Source organism: Thalassophryne amazonica, chromosome 17 (genome assembly GCF_902500255.1).
Source record: "Thalassophryne amazonica chromosome 17, fThaAma1.1, whole genome shotgun sequence".
Lineage (NCBI taxonomy): Eukaryota > Metazoa > Chordata > Actinopteri > Batrachoidiformes > Batrachoididae > Thalassophryne > Thalassophryne amazonica.
Window position 1 is genome coordinate 48,857,757 of NC_047119.1, and position 15,959 is coordinate 48,873,715.

General features: G+C 40.7%; 1 protein-coding gene across 2 annotated transcripts in view; it reads right to left on the reverse strand.

Annotated features, from left to right (window-relative positions):
* Positions 1–15,959, reverse strand: part of lrrtm4l1 (leucine rich repeat transmembrane neuronal 4 like 1) — a 184,264-nt gene that overhangs the window by 58,469 nt on the left and 109,836 nt on the right. The window lies entirely within an intron of this gene.

The following is a 15,959-nucleotide window of genomic DNA, read 5'->3' on the forward strand; positions in this document are numbered from 1 at the left end:
TGTTAACCATAATACACTTGATGTATCATAACAAAACGCGTTTTCATCAACTACATGTCAGAAATTCATGAACACCCCCCCAATTCCCCAAGATGGGGACATTGATATTCCTGATCAGGGACACATTTCTGACAAAGGTATACCAGTTTTAGGTTGCCCCACCTGTGTTGCACAAAATAAAAATGCAGCATATATTCATGACATGTTCCATGGCCTATCTGGACTCCAGAAAATTCACAGGAACATTATACCTTAACCAGCCTATACAGCAGTGCTGAATGCTTTGGGGAGCAGCAGCAGAGTCTCTGGCTTCTTACCAATGAATTTTAGCACTGGTCGGGGATGTGTTCTGACCCCAGCTCTGTTCATATTGGGTGAGGTTGTGGAAAACAGCAGCTGAAATGCATCTGTGGACAAGGAAAGGTTTCCTGACCTTGACTCCCGAGACAATGCAATGATCTTTGAGGAATCATGACTGCAGCACTGGACAAGCTGCATGAGGAATGACAGAGTCTGGATTTGAGATTGTACTGGATCAAGACTAATGGCCCAGTCACATGGCACATGACGATTCCTAAATGAAGGGAAAAAAGTAAAAAAAAGTCACAGTTCGTTGAGAAAAGGTGGACGAAAGAGCTTTATCACCAAATAGCCTGCAAAGCAAGAGCGCAAAAGGGACGAAAGAGAAATTAAACAAAACTGAAGCCAAGGATCTTCACGCTTTAAACGAAACACGCCTGGAGCTACAGCTGGAGCAGTGTGTGTCTGCATCTCTGAGTTCCAGGACTCAGCGCTGGGACGGAGCTCATTGCGCCGAGTCCTGGAGAAACTGCAAACAGAAGCTGTGGAGATCTGTGCGCAAGTTGGTGGGTCCACCTGCTTTGGTTCCTTGTCCAGAGCAAAAGAGGTATCATCTCCATCATCAGAATCCTCACTGTCTGAGGACATGCTGCACCCTACGTCTTGCTCCAATAAAAAAAAAAAAAACACTGGTGTGCCGTGGTCACTGCTCTATCACTGTATTACTAAGCCATATATATTGATTTATAACAGAAAACTGTCAAAACGGGGAATAAATATAGTGTAAAAATGACTGAATATATCAGAGCAGTAAATTGATCAGTCCATGTGAATGCGCATTGCCTCCCCATGTGTGGTTATTTCCACCAGCTGCAGCTGATTCACAATGTGAATTCTGCCTTCCAGAACAGCTCTTTATATAATCATCTGAATCATCTACCTGTTACCACATGTACAGAATGGCTGGACTGTTATTCCTACACCTATATTGTTATATTTCATAAAAAATAATAAGCGCATGCAGGAGCTGCTGCTGCTGTGTTCAAGTACGGTCGGAAATTACACAACTTTTTTGTTGTTTCAAATTCAGCAGTTGCTTCTGGCAAAATAATTAATTGTATCTACACAAAAGATTAATTATGGCCTATAATACTGAGCCTATTGAAGCTGACCCCCCACCCAGATAAAAAAAAAAAATCCAAGCAAGCAGGCTGAGTCTGCCCTGTAATTTCTGACAGTACATGAACGCAGCAGCAGTGCTCACAAACTGGCTTCTGCACTGTGTGAAAACATTCAACTGGTCGTACAAAGTCAAACTAAACACTAACATTACAAAAACTAAGCAAGCAATAAAAAAAACCGTCAAGAACAACAGCAAAACGAAACATGGATGAACTGAGATTTTCGTTGCCCTTCTTTCAAATTTTTCAAGTTTAAAAATCCTGATGAAGCACCAGCTGCAGGAACGAAGCTGAGCGAAGGTTAAATGATGCCAACAAAAGTCAACGAAAGTCCAGATTTCTTGTTTCGTTAGGGCTTCGTTGCCATAAGTGGCATGTGACTGGGCCATAAGATCCAACCTTTCAATAACTTGCTGGGCTCAGCCATCAGAAGTATGCCAACATTCACGCATGTCTGCACTGACATTCATGTATTGGGTCCTCAGTTTTTGAGATCAAGAGACACCTGGGAAGATGTCATGGAGTCATGATGTCAGGTGTGGCATAAACTGGGTGCAGTCTCTCATGGAGTTAATAAGGTTTAATGGACAAACAAGCAGGGATTCGGTACATGGGTGGTCCAGCAGCGACGCAAAAGTACAGACAGGTGTGAGGCCGAGGCATGGTCCAAAAACAGGTGGAGATCAAAATACACGGCATGGTGGCATCAAATACAGGGTCAAATACCAGCAGGCTGATAACAAGGCAAAACAAGACAAGGTACGTAGGCTGGAGAGTGAGTAACATTTGACAATCTGGTGGGGAAATGAGGGGCTGTAAGGGCTTAAATAAAGAGCTGGTTAATCAAGGTGTAATGAGGAACAGGTGTGAGGAAGGTGTGAGGAAGGTTCTGGAAGGGGCGTGACTGAGAAAGACAAGGGCAGATGCAAGAGTGCAGTGAGACTAAAAGCAACATAGACTGGAGTAAGATAAATAAGTGACAGAAAAACCAACAGTGAAAAACATGACATGCTCAAGACAAAAAATAATTAACGTGAACAAAAGAAAGGAAGCAACCAAGGACATAACGTGACCAGCCTAGGAAGAAAGATAAGCAAATAAAAGAATATGACCCAAAATCAAAACAAAACATACTGGCTAAAGAATAAATGTAATTACAATAAACAATAATAAGATGGCAACACAAAATAAATGATGAACAGAGAATGCAATAAATGACTGAACACAAAGTAAATAACAGAAAATAAAACCCCTGACTAACAGAACACAACCACATAAAAAACACGGAAGATAAGTAATAACCAAACCAGTGACTAAAGCATAATACAATAAATGTGATGAACAGAACTAAACTAAAACAGACGTGACTAAGGGACCAAGAGTGAAAAAATAAAAAGGTAACACAATAAACAAAAAAAAGGCAAAATAGCTACTAAGACAAAACTACACAATCTCTAACAGAAGACCACAAATAAATGCATGATGAACAGAAAACAAAACCAATGATAACATGAGCATGACCAGATTATAAATACAGATGTACTGGTCAATGAGGCCCAACAAGGGCAGGATCATGACACATGAGGTCTCTGGACAGAAACGTTTAATGATGCCAATAACTACGCAAGAGAATGAAGGTCTAAGTCTTTAGGGTCCTGGTGCTTCCTGTCGCCCTGTATGTTTGTGAGACTTGGACACTAACAAGTGACCTAAGGGGATGACTGGATGTCTTTGGTACCAGGTCTCTTCAGAGGAGCCTTTGGTACCACTGGAATGACTTTGTGTCAGATGAAGGGTAAGTTTGAGAGACTGAGATGAAGAGCATTACTTGCATGGGGAGGGAGTGTCAGCAATGACATTCTGGCCATGTGGTGAGTTTGTCTGCCTGTTAACCAGTACGCCAAGTGTCTCGGTGTTGAGGAACCCAGAGACTTGAGAAGGCCAAGGATATGCCCACATTTCACCTGCCTGCTGCTGTTATACTCGAGAGGTGGGGGTGCACCAGTTGGCAGTTCCATACCGTAGTGGATGTAGCAACAGAAGGCACCAGGGCATGTTCCCAGTCCTGACCTGATTTTTGTGTAGAAAATGCCACATGTTTCATAAGCGTTTTCATATCTGCAGGCTGAAACACTACAAGCACCATCTTGACATTAAACTGGAGTCAAACTGGTGGCAAAAACATTTTTTCAAAAACATGATTTCTGATTTGTGCTTTCTGAAACTGAAATCATGATGCAAATTAGATTTTTAGCTGTGTAAAGTCTAGTGTCCATATGTTCCTGTCAGTTTCCAGATAGAAATCATGAAGGAAACGACATCCAAAGCTGCAAAAAGAGGCAGAGCTGAAGCTAGCAGTGACCTTGCCACTGGTGACACCTATTCACGAGATGAAACATTTTGCAGCAGATCTGCATTAATGCTTGGCACAAATCTAATGTCGTCAGCGTGCAGCAGATGGCCTGGTTAAGTTGCCGCGAGCTTCCAGATGACCCAGCTGGGTTCCTGATGATTTTGATTGGTGTCGAAATTTTGAACCATACAAAATTTTGTTCCTGATTATCCTGACATGCCAGATGGTGGGTGTCATGCTCCAGGATGACCATGTATGACTGCAGATAGAATGCAACGGGATTGGTGATTATCCCATGAGTTTGCCGTTTTGCAATTTTTTTTCCTATCAGGAAGCCAACCACAACCTAATGGGACACGTGGCCTTGGGGGTGGCGGTGGTTAACGTGCACTACAAAAATGAAGAACTGTACCAAGCATTTTTTGATCATTTCTAGTCAAAACATACAGTATAAGGCCCTTCAGTTTCACCATTTGTTTCACTTTGGGTCACCACAGTGACATAGATCTGCATAATGATTTGGCACAAGTTTTACCCTGGCTGCTCTTCCTCACACAACACCATATTACATGGAGAATGGGCAAGAGCAGACTTTCTGTACTGGAAAGAAGAGCACTGAACCACTTGTGCACCACCCCTACTTCTAGTAAAAAAAAATCTAATTAAAAAAAAGAATAATAATTAATTTCTGGATACTGACCAATTAAGGAATGAGAAAAGGCAGCGTCTGTTGAGTGTCTTTCCAGACAAGTGCTGCAAAATACAAAAGAAACAAAATTAAAGAAAAAAAAAATCACTATTCATGTCCAAAAAGTAAGGATGGCACTGTCTTTACCAGGAAGAATAGAATTTCTTCATAGTCTTTATTGTCATTGGGGGGGATACAACAAAAGAAAATAATAAAAAATCTTATACACTACATAATAATTGTTTAAATATGAAATAAGTACTTTAGTGACACACACACACACATATATATATATATATATATATATATATATATATATATATATATATATACACACGTATGAATGTATATGAACGTAAACATATGCATAAAGTATATTTTAAAAAGTGGCTGTAAACATTTCGGGCAGTGACTGTGAACACTGGGAGCTTCTTATGATTAAACAAATGTTTGAAGATCACCACCCATCATTTGATCTAAAACTCTACCAGGAGAACACAAACGCTAACAAAGCAACTAACCAGCCAAAGCCAATACACACCGACACCAATGAGGAATTTAATAGTACAGGTCCAACCTGTGGCTTAAACAGAATCATTACTCTGAAAGTTTTTGACTTTGCAGAAATATGACAAAATTTTTGCTCAACTGCTGAACATTTTGATGCTAGGAAACAAAGCACAAGCAAATGACATATCTGTTAATGTATGCTTTCCCATATCGGACAGAGGAAAAAAATGATGGAATCAGCATCGTTTGAAGTTCTACAAAAAAACAAACAAACAAAAAACACTGGCACCAGTCTAAAAATGCAAAATCAGTCTGCATTGCCATTAAGGGCCCCTTCACATATAGTGCGAATTTGGTCAAATTGCACATGAAGGGCGCCTGAAGCAGGAATCGTATACAATATGTGTAAAATTGTAGCTGCCTCTAACGCCTCATACACCTGTTGCTACAAGTGGTTGCACACACCAGTGGCTGAAAGACAGAGTGTGCGCTGTGAGAGCCCATCGAACCCTCTTGCAGCAGGTGTCGGCCAAATTCCAGTTGACACACATGAACATCTAACACCCCTCGTTTGGCACTTAGAAAATGTGTGGCCATTCGCACTATCATCACAAAAACAGTCAGCAGACGATCACTGTCGAGGTGATGTGAAATTTGTCTAAGTGCCCCCATGAGTGTGGAGTTTCAAAAAGCCACACACGTGCATGTGTCTCGCATGTGTGTTGCACGCCAGATGTGTTGGGGAGAGCAGGGGAGCAAACTTGGATAAAATACTTATATGTATGTACAGATCTGATCACATGGGGGCTGGACAGCCAGGTCTGATTGCACACAGCACAGGGAGGGGCCTGTCAGCTCATCACAGCACACTGACAACTGCTCAGTGTATACATTACAAACACAGAAACCACCGCCAGGACAGTTACATAAATAATTACGTCAATACCTACATACGCAATTACAGAACAAATAACGAATATGAATGACCACATAATACAGAGAGTGACACGGTCTGGGCAATGAACGGACAAGGGGGGGTGTGTCTGCTCACAGCTGCGGCTGTAAAGATCTCTGCTCCTGGACGTCCCAGCTTGAGAACACATTCCGTGTTTGGAAGGACATGAGCTTACAACATTCCTCTGTGAGGCGTGTGTCTCTGCCTGCTGTCCTCACGTGGAAATATATAAAACATCTTTTGCCTCTGCGCAAGCCTGCAGTGGCCACACACAGTACCTCCTTCATGTCCTTGTTGATTTCAGGCATTTTTCCGCTCCGATTACAGGCCAGCTTACACGTTTGAATCCCGTGAATGGCTTTTTTTTTTTTTTTTTTTTTATTTAACCAGGGTTATTTAACTGCCGGGTTCTGTATTACAGCCACCTTTTATGTATTATTTATAATCAACCCAGAGATATTCACTACTTATACAGCTGTTTTTTATTTTATTTTCCTCCACATCAGCGGCGCAATGTGGTGCATCTCGTCCCAGTTGCTCGCACTGTGTTCCTGTTCGCCCAACACCGTCACACCAGGATTGTGCACGCCTGCCTGTCGGCGTGATGATTTCATGGTTCGCTTATACGAGCTGTTACGCCGTGAGTCACCCAGATTTGTACTTAATCGTACTATGTGTGAAGGGGCCCTAACAGAGGGTGATTACAGACCTTAAAGAGCTGCTGGATTTGGAATAGGCGAAAGGAAACATAGCCCCAACAAGAACAATAGAAAGGATTAAACAGTACAACTTGAAAACAGAAAATGCACACAAAAGAACAAACACCGTTTGTGATGGAACTACAAGAAACTGGCTGAATGGAATGAGAGTCACATAAAGTAAAGCAGCACCAATGCCTAAATAGAAGAAAGTGAGGTTACTGCAACTGAAAGAGAAGCAATCAGAGCGCAGACGACTGCATGAAAGTGATGTTCACTGATGAATCAGGAATCTGATGACGTTGGAATGTCTGTCTGGCGCCAGTCTAATGGAACGCATGTATTAAACAAGCACGTTTCCTCACTCACTCATGACACGTGCCTGCATATATGGTAAAGGATCAGAGGAGATGGAAATCATTACCTCAATCAATGTACAGTGTATAGTTACATTTTCAACACTTTTCTTATTTCACTGATAGAAAAAAATAGTTTTGTGATGAGTCTCTATTCAGAGGAGCTGATCACTCAACTGTTGTTTGAGGAATATGGAACCAGTTTGAGGGAGGCTTGTGTACACACACACACACACACACACACACACACACACACACACACACACACACACACACACACACACACACACACACACACTAGCGTGTTACCCGTAGGGATCCACAGGCTCAAATTTGGGTAGTGTTTATAAAATAGGTAGCTGACATGTTTGTGGTAAGGGTGGTAATAAATTAAGCAAAGCTTGCATAATGAGCTGAAATGGTGTGTGAGTCCAGAATGTTTTTAGAACCTTAGACCTCAAACGTTTTTAGAAGAAGAACTCAACCCTTTTATTTCCTGTTAATTATGTAATTTTTAAATGATAATTTATTATCTTAATGCATTTATACATTGTTTAGGTTCTTGTTACCATATACATAATATTTTATTTCTACTTACATTTTGTCATTTGATTTTTAAATGGACCACAATGGAAATAAGTGTTTTACTCTCTTGTGTCATCCATGTATTTTTTAACATATTTACAATTATATCATGTATTTACACTGAACATAAATCACTCACCACACTCATGCTTTTAATATAAAAATGACTTAAACGCCTGCTGGAATGGGCGAGTCCAGAAAGTAGTTAGCAACACACACGCACGCACAGCTGCTGTACGCAGGTGGTTTTAATTTGAGAAAAAGACAGTGGCTAAAGACATTAAAACCACTAAACCTTTCACTCATGGTATCAACATGAAACTTGGTAATAGCAACATGAGACTTATCTAAACTGAAAAAACAACTGAGCTATAAAAACATAAATCAGTAACACTAACAACACTGTTAAACTAACAAAGCACAATAACATTTAAAACCTCAAAACCCTGAACTCCCATGGTGCATTGCAGCACAGCATCCATTTTTTATTGGTTAGCTATAATTGTTAATTTCTCCCAAAAATTTGTCCTATCAGCTTTCCGTTTTTTGACAGCATTCATCCTTGTCCCAAAATACATAAGCACGCCAAACAGCAAATGTCAGCTCTCCCCGGTTTTGCGTGATTGAATCTATACACACTCACACAGAGACCACTTGGCTATTATAACACTATATATATATATACACACACACACACACACACACAAACTCAGTGTAGCACATGTGAACACCACAGCCTTTATCCAACACAGTTTAGACCTGGGGTGACCAGCCAGTCGATCAGACTAAGTGTCATAATCGGGCCCTTTAAGGTCATCTGCCATAAGTATGGATTCATATCCACTTCCGTGCTCTGAGTCTTCAGCGTTTTTATCCATGTCTTGTCATGTCATCATGGTCATGCTCATTAGTTTTGTTTCTGTTCATTTTCTTATTTGTGGTGTGCGGTGCAGTTTTGTCTTAGTAGCTGTTTTGTCATATTGTGTTTCCTTTTATTTTTTCACTCTTGGTCTCTTAGTCACTGCAGTCTTAGTTTGATTCTGTGAATTTCATTTCTTGTATTATGCTTTTATCACTGGTTTGGTTTTCTGTTGATCATTTTGTAGTCTCTGTTTTTGCTTCATTTACTTTCTGTGATTAGTAATCTGGTGATGTTACTTTAGTCTTTTATTGCATTCTCTGTTTATCATTTATTTTGTGTTTACATCATCTGTATTCTTTAGTCATTGGTTTTGTTTGTCATTTATTTTCTGTTTAGCTTGTAGTCTGCTTTTCCATCTTATTATCTGTTATTGCATTTACATTTATACTTAAACCAGTATCAGTTCTGTTTTGGTTCTGGATCATAGTCTTTTATTTGCTTATCTTTCTTTTTAGGCTGGTCACATTATTTCCTTGGTTGCTCCCTTTGTGTTGTTCACATCTCTTATTGTTTGTCCTGATCACGTCACATTTGTCACTGTTGATTTTTCCTGTCACTTGTTTATCTTGCCCCAGTGGACTTTCTTTTGTCTCACTACACCTTCTTGCACCTACTCTTCTCTTTCTCTGTCACGCCCCTTCTAGAATCTTGTGCACACCTCTTCCTCATTCCATGCCCTGATTAGACTGCCGCTATTTAAGCTCTCACAGTCTCACAGTCCCTTGCCAGATTGTTGAATGTTATTCACTTTCCAGCCCTCACACCTTGTCTTGTTTTGCCTTGTTTTCAGCCTGCCTGTATTTGACCTTGTTTTGTCCATGACCACGTTTTTGCGTTTGCCTCTGAACGCCACCGCACCTTGTATTTTGCCCTCAGTCTGTTTTTTGGACCTAGCCTCAGTCTCCCACCTGTCTGTACCTTTGCTTCGCTGCTGGACCACATGTGTACCGAATCCCTGTTTGTTACCTCTATCAAAACTAATTCTAAAGGCATTCATTGTGAATTTGCATTTGTGACCACCGTTTGTGCCACGCCTGACACAGTTCCAGCTGTGCACCAATAAATAGTAATGGGAAATGGACTGCATTTATATAGCGCTTTTCCATCTGCATCAGACACTCAAAGCACTTTACACATCAACGCCTCACATTCACCCCAATGTCAATAAAGATGCAGTTTGCTGTTAAACACCATAGAAGAATAAGAGTGAGGGAATACTACGTTGGCGGCAGTGTTGTCAACTTAGCGACTTTGTCACTAAATTTAGTGACTATTTAGACCACTCCAGCGACTTCTTTAAAAAGAAAGAAAAAAAAAATAACGAGCAAGAAATCTAGTGACTTTTCCTGGTGTTATTGGAGACTCTGATGTAAAAGCATATATATATATATACACGAGGTCTGTCCGTAAAGTATCGTACCTTTTTATTTTTTTCAAAAACTATATGGATTTCATTCATATGTTTTTACGTCAGACATGCTTGAACCCTCGTGCGCATGCGTGAGTTTTTCCACGCCTGTCGGTGACGTCATTCGCCTGTGAGCACGCCTTGTGGAAGGAGTGGTCCTGCCCCCTCGTCGGATTTTCATTGTCTGGAAATGGCGGAATGAAAAGGACTTTTTTTCCATCAGAACAAAATCTCTTGTTAAAAGTGAAATCTGCCGGAAAATGGCTGATGTCCAGCTCTTGTGATAACCAGAGAAAGAGCACACGAGGGTCTCGTATCCACAGAGCCATCAGCTTAGAAATGATCCAGTGGTTTGTGCCGCATCTCGCAGCGCGGCGCACCGACCGTCCTTTAAAGGGGTCCTTAAACCTGTAGTTAAAGTCCTTATTCTCTGTGAAGCCCGTAAAATTTTCACTGAAAGCCAGATAAATTTTTTGATTGGTTTCCAGGTGCCAGTCTCTAACAGCTTCTGAAAAAATTCTGATGGAAAAAAAGTCCTTTTCATTCCGCCATTTCCAGACAATGAAAATCCGACGAGGGGGCGGGACCACTCCTTCCACAAGGCGTGCTCACAGGCGAATGACGTCACCGACAAGCATGGAAAAGCTCACGCATGCGCACGAGGGTTCAAGCATGTCTGACGTAAAAACATATGAATGAAATCCATATAGTTTTTGAAAAAAATAAAAAGGTACGATACTTTACGGACAGACCTCGTATATATATATATATATATATATATATATATATATATATATATATATCCTCAATGAGCGGCGGGTGTTGCCGTCCCAAAGCACTCCCAGGAAACCGACTGCCTCCTCCACTCACATGAAAAAGGAGGCAGACAGCGAGCAATGAGTTACTCCATTTCATTGGCTGAGCATGCTTTGTACTGAGCGCTGAGCACTGATTGGCTCTCACAGATGCAAGACAGGTTGGCTCCTACCTCTGTCCTGAAATAGCCATCTTTGCAATTGTGCATGTTTATTTTTCGCCACATAAATATCTGTTTATAAATCGGTTTTGTCCGAGTGTTAAACATTTTTTTTCACTGGCACACAAATTAAAGCAGAACAGCAACATAATAAATAAATGTCACAACTGCCTGTGTGTCAAATCAATTTAGGGCAGATTCTTTTCTTTGTCAAAACTTAATCACTGCACTAAATACCAGACTTAAGAAAACTAAAGTTAAAGCAAACAAAAGAAAAAAAGTAACTCAGCTAAATGTGTCTCTTTTGGGTCAGTTTTGTCTGTTCAGAGTCTAAGGATCAACAGAAGAAAGTTCATTTGTATTTCTAAGCATATGTCGGGTATTTTTTACTCACTTTTCCCCCCTCCCACAATGTTATTCCTACAGCATCAATAGCAATTGCATGCACATACAGATTCTTTATTATTGTAATCAGTACAACGAAAATTAAGGTGCAAGCCTTTCAGTGCAAATATAAACAAATATAAACCCAAGTAAACGACACACCGACTTGAAAGGTCTGGAGAAGAAAAGAAAAATAAACAAAAAATTTAACTGAATGAAAGAGGTATGTTCAGAGAGAGACAAAAATTAATAAAAAATACATTTGGGTTGTTTGTTGTGTTGTTACAGGCCAGTCCTAAGCCTTCTTGTGCTTATTCTTTGCACCCTGCACATTTAGTTCACTAATGTTTTGTTATTGTTAAAACTTGTGCCAGAGATTTGTGTTATTATACTGATGCACAATACATCGTGGCTATGCTAAGGCTTTTGATATGGCTTGGTAGATCTGGATACACTTTCAACTTTAAAAGTAGATCTTGGTTGAAAAAAGGTTGAGCACCCCTGGTATAGACAAAAGAAATTGTCAGATGGACACTAATTATTGCCAACAACGACATGGATGCTATTTCATGCCGTTTGAACCAAAGTAATTGTCAGATGGACATGGATTGCTGGAACACAGTGTTGGAAACAGTACAATAAAAATGTAACAAAGAGTTTTTTAAATCAGCGCTTTAATTTTGGAATTTTGTGTATTTTTGAAATGTACTTTTATTATTGCAATATATTATTACTGCAGTTTATTTTCTTTAGCTCTGTGAGACCTGAGAAAGCCTTATATAGTTATTATATAAGTCACACTAGATAAACATTAAATAAATAAATCTCAACTTAAATGCTCGTAAATGCACTGAATTCAAACCTTCAAATAATTAAGGCTGTCATAAAAGCCTGTGCAGGGGCAACAAAGTATAGATTTCCCCCCCTTTTTGTTGATCTGGAAAACATTTAGCCAATTGTTTTCTATGAAAAACCACACCTGGTTGAACATCGATTCCATTTTTGCCCGAGATCATATATATATGGTGAACCGAGAGCAGGCTTCATCACGCACAGTGAAATACAGAAAACTCCACAAAACAACTAACTAAAACTAATAGGCCAGCATGGAAAATGAGCCATATATACTCCTGTCCATAAGTATTTGGACAGTAACCGTTCCTGAATTTTTTTCCTGCATTCCTGCACCACCAACATGAAGTTGAAAGGAAGCAAGACGTGTCTGTGATGTAGACTTTCAGCTTCAGCTCAAGAGCTTTACCAAAAATATTGCATTAACAATTTAGGAATTGTGGCCTTTTTTTTGTCAGAGACCATACTTGGACAAACTGAGTTAGTATAACTGTCAATACAAAGCATCACTTCTAGAGCCAGTTTTCTTTCTACAAATCAGGGGATGGATACTTGAGCATTTGCAATATGTAAGTAAGTCCCTTCAGCTGCTCCCTTGTTTGCACTCGGGGTCCCACAGGAAATCTAAGGTGGATCTGCATGTTGAATTGGCACAAGTTTTACGCCGGATGCCCTTCCTGATGCAACTCCACATTACATGGAGAAATGTGGCAGGAGTGGGATTTGAACCTGGAACCTTCTGCACTGAAACCAAGCGCACACTTGGCCACCACCCCTGCTATCAACATTTGCAATATGTCTTGAAGTTAATTTTATGTCAATCATTAAGAAATGCAAATAGTTTGATACTGTCTGAAACATCTGTCTGGAGTGGGCAGTTCTCACAAATTTGGTGAGGGAAGCCACCAAGATAACTCTGAAGGCATTACAGGCTTCTTGTATGAGAAACTGTGCACACAGTACAACTTTTGTCTGTTACATCATCAGTGACACATGGTGGAGTGGAACATAGAAGGAAGTATTACAGTATTACAGTCCTCTGTGCCCTGGAAGGGTGCATGGAAGGCAGGAGCCTGGGGTCCCAACATCAGGGGAAAGCAACACACAGACACCCCAAGGTGCCTGCCAAAACCCCACCCCAGGCACACCTACAGGAAATGTTCGCAGGTCCAGGATGCCAAAGAAGGGGAGGGAAAGGTGACCCTGGCCAACGGGGAGACCCAGGCCAACATGGGGGACCCCAGCACAGCAACTATGCGGCCCAGCTCACCAAGAGGCCACAAGCTTGAGAAAAAAACATGAATCTTTTTGTCTAAAGTGTTTTTCCTCATGCTGATTTAGATCAGGGGTGGCCAAGTTCGGTCCTCGAGAGCCACCTTCCTGACACTCTTAGTTGTCTCCCTGCTCCAACACACCTGAATCCAATGAGAGGCTCGCTAAAAGTCTGCTAACGAGTCTTTCATTGGATTCAGGTGTGTTGGAGCAGGGAGACAACTAAGAGTGTCAGGAAGGTGGCTCTCGAGGACCGAACTTGGCCACCCCTGATTTAGATGATCTAAAATGTGAATTTTCAAACTAACAAGAGCCATTCTAAGAAAAACAGCAACTTAAGAAGCAAGAAACTTTTCTGCAAAAAAAGAAAAAACAAAAAAGAAAGAAAGAAAATGTAGCTTCTGCTCGATGCCAGCAATGAACAAAATGCCTATAGGCACTATTAAAAAATGTGATCTTCACAAATGTCTCTGCTCCCCCCCCGAGAGCTGCACTTTAATAATTCAAACATTTGCAGAGAAAGAGCAGCGTGAAATTAAAATTAATGTCACAAATGGGGAACAAAAACATACCATGAATACAGTATTTTCAGGATTTAAAGAAAGCCTGTGCCTGCTACAAAAAGGTTCAGTTTTTCAAGAAATAAGGTTCTACTAATGTTACTTGCAGATGGCGTTTAATGAGGAAAATGATTACAACGTCACAGAAAAGAACAATATGTACCACTGATTCTGGAACTAGTTTGACATAACGGCCTTTTGAGCAAACCAAAAAACTCACATCTACATCTCGATGATCTCAACATCTGGTCATTTTTAAAGACTGGATGATTCTTTTTTGCCTCCCTCACTCTGGTTCACCTCATGAACTGACAGTGACGTCTTTGTCTCAGTCCTTCAGAGGAAGGCCGGATCGGCACATGGCCTTAATTCTCCTCACGGAGCTGCACTTGTACTCCTCCATTGTGTTGTGGATTCGTGCCACGTCGTGGCTGATAAGAGCAGGAGAACAATTGTGCATTACCTCCTCCTCCTCTTCTTTGTTATTTATTTATTTTTATTTCAGCTAATTTCCTCCTTGTTTTACCTGAACAGACTAAACTCAGGTGACCTATTTGCTTACAGTCAACAATGAATCTGCAACGCAGGAACTGGAGGTGCTACAAGAAAATGCTCCAGGTTTAACAAGATCGATGCTACAAAGCAGCCAGGACATCCTTTGCCAGTAGCATTGTGAACCTTTTGTCGACTCGTAATGGTGAATGTGTAGCGTGTGTGTTAAATTACACCTGCACTAAAAGTACAATCACTCCCTGGACAATGGTCACAACAATACCTTCCTGGATGCTGAATGCAAAATAAAAGTGAATTATCGCTCACCGGGAGGCAACAGCAACATCTTTGCCACCAGCTGCATCAGTGTTCCTCAGCAACTACTAAATATTAACTGAGGAGACAGAGGTCACTGCGATAGAGTGGCATCCTGTCCAGGGTTGTACCCTGCCTCACGCCCGATGACTACTAGGATAAGCTCCGACCCCCCAGTGACCCTTGATTGGAGTAAGCCGGTATAGAAAATGAATGAATGACTTCTGTCAATGATATTTGGAGATGTTATAGCTTAGAAGATTTTGAGTATTTTGCAAAAACCTGCTAATTCCTCACGTTTAATAGTCCACTGTTGGTACGAGGTAGCTCTCATGGTACTCTGCTCCAGGGAGAAACAGAAGGCAGTAAAGTGAATGAAGTGGCACAAACACTAAGACAAATGATTCAATGAAAAGTATTCCTTGCAAAGTTACCGTGGCAAAACTACAACATTTCCTGTTAGATAATGGAGGTTGCATCAGCTCACAATGGCTGTGTTCCAAATCAGGGAGTGCGTCCTTCTCAGGCTTCATCCAATGAAGAGCTGGCCTTCAGAGACAACACAGGTTGGTCTAACCAACTGAAAATTTTGCTATTGTGTTATTAGCTTATACAGCGATACCCTCTGTTGACTGGCAACCTTGACAGCTGCATGTGAGAAGCTATAATAGTTAGTTGCTGTAACCTGTAGTTTAATAATCATTTTTCAACAATGATTTATACTTTACTTATAACCATTAGCGCAGGGGTGGTGGCCAGGTGGTAAGTGTGCTTTGTTTCAGTGGGTAAGGTTCCCGGTTAAAAAAAAAATCCACCCCTGCCACATATCTCCGTATAATTGTGGAGTTGTGTCAGGAAGGGAATCCTGTGTAAAACTTGTGCCAAATCAATATATGGTTCCACCTTGGAGCTGCTATGGCGACCCTGAGTGAAAACAAGGGAGCAGCAATGAAGGGACTTTGTTTTACTTTACTTAGAACCATTACCTACGTATGTTGCAAGTACATAGAAAAATTGTATTTATTTATTTATTTTTAATTTACAAGCCATTTTGTCTTTGTAACAAAAAGTCTCACAAAAACTCAGGATTGTTTAGACTGCAAATTCAATTCAATTAATTTCATTTATATAGCGCAAATCACAACAAGCTGC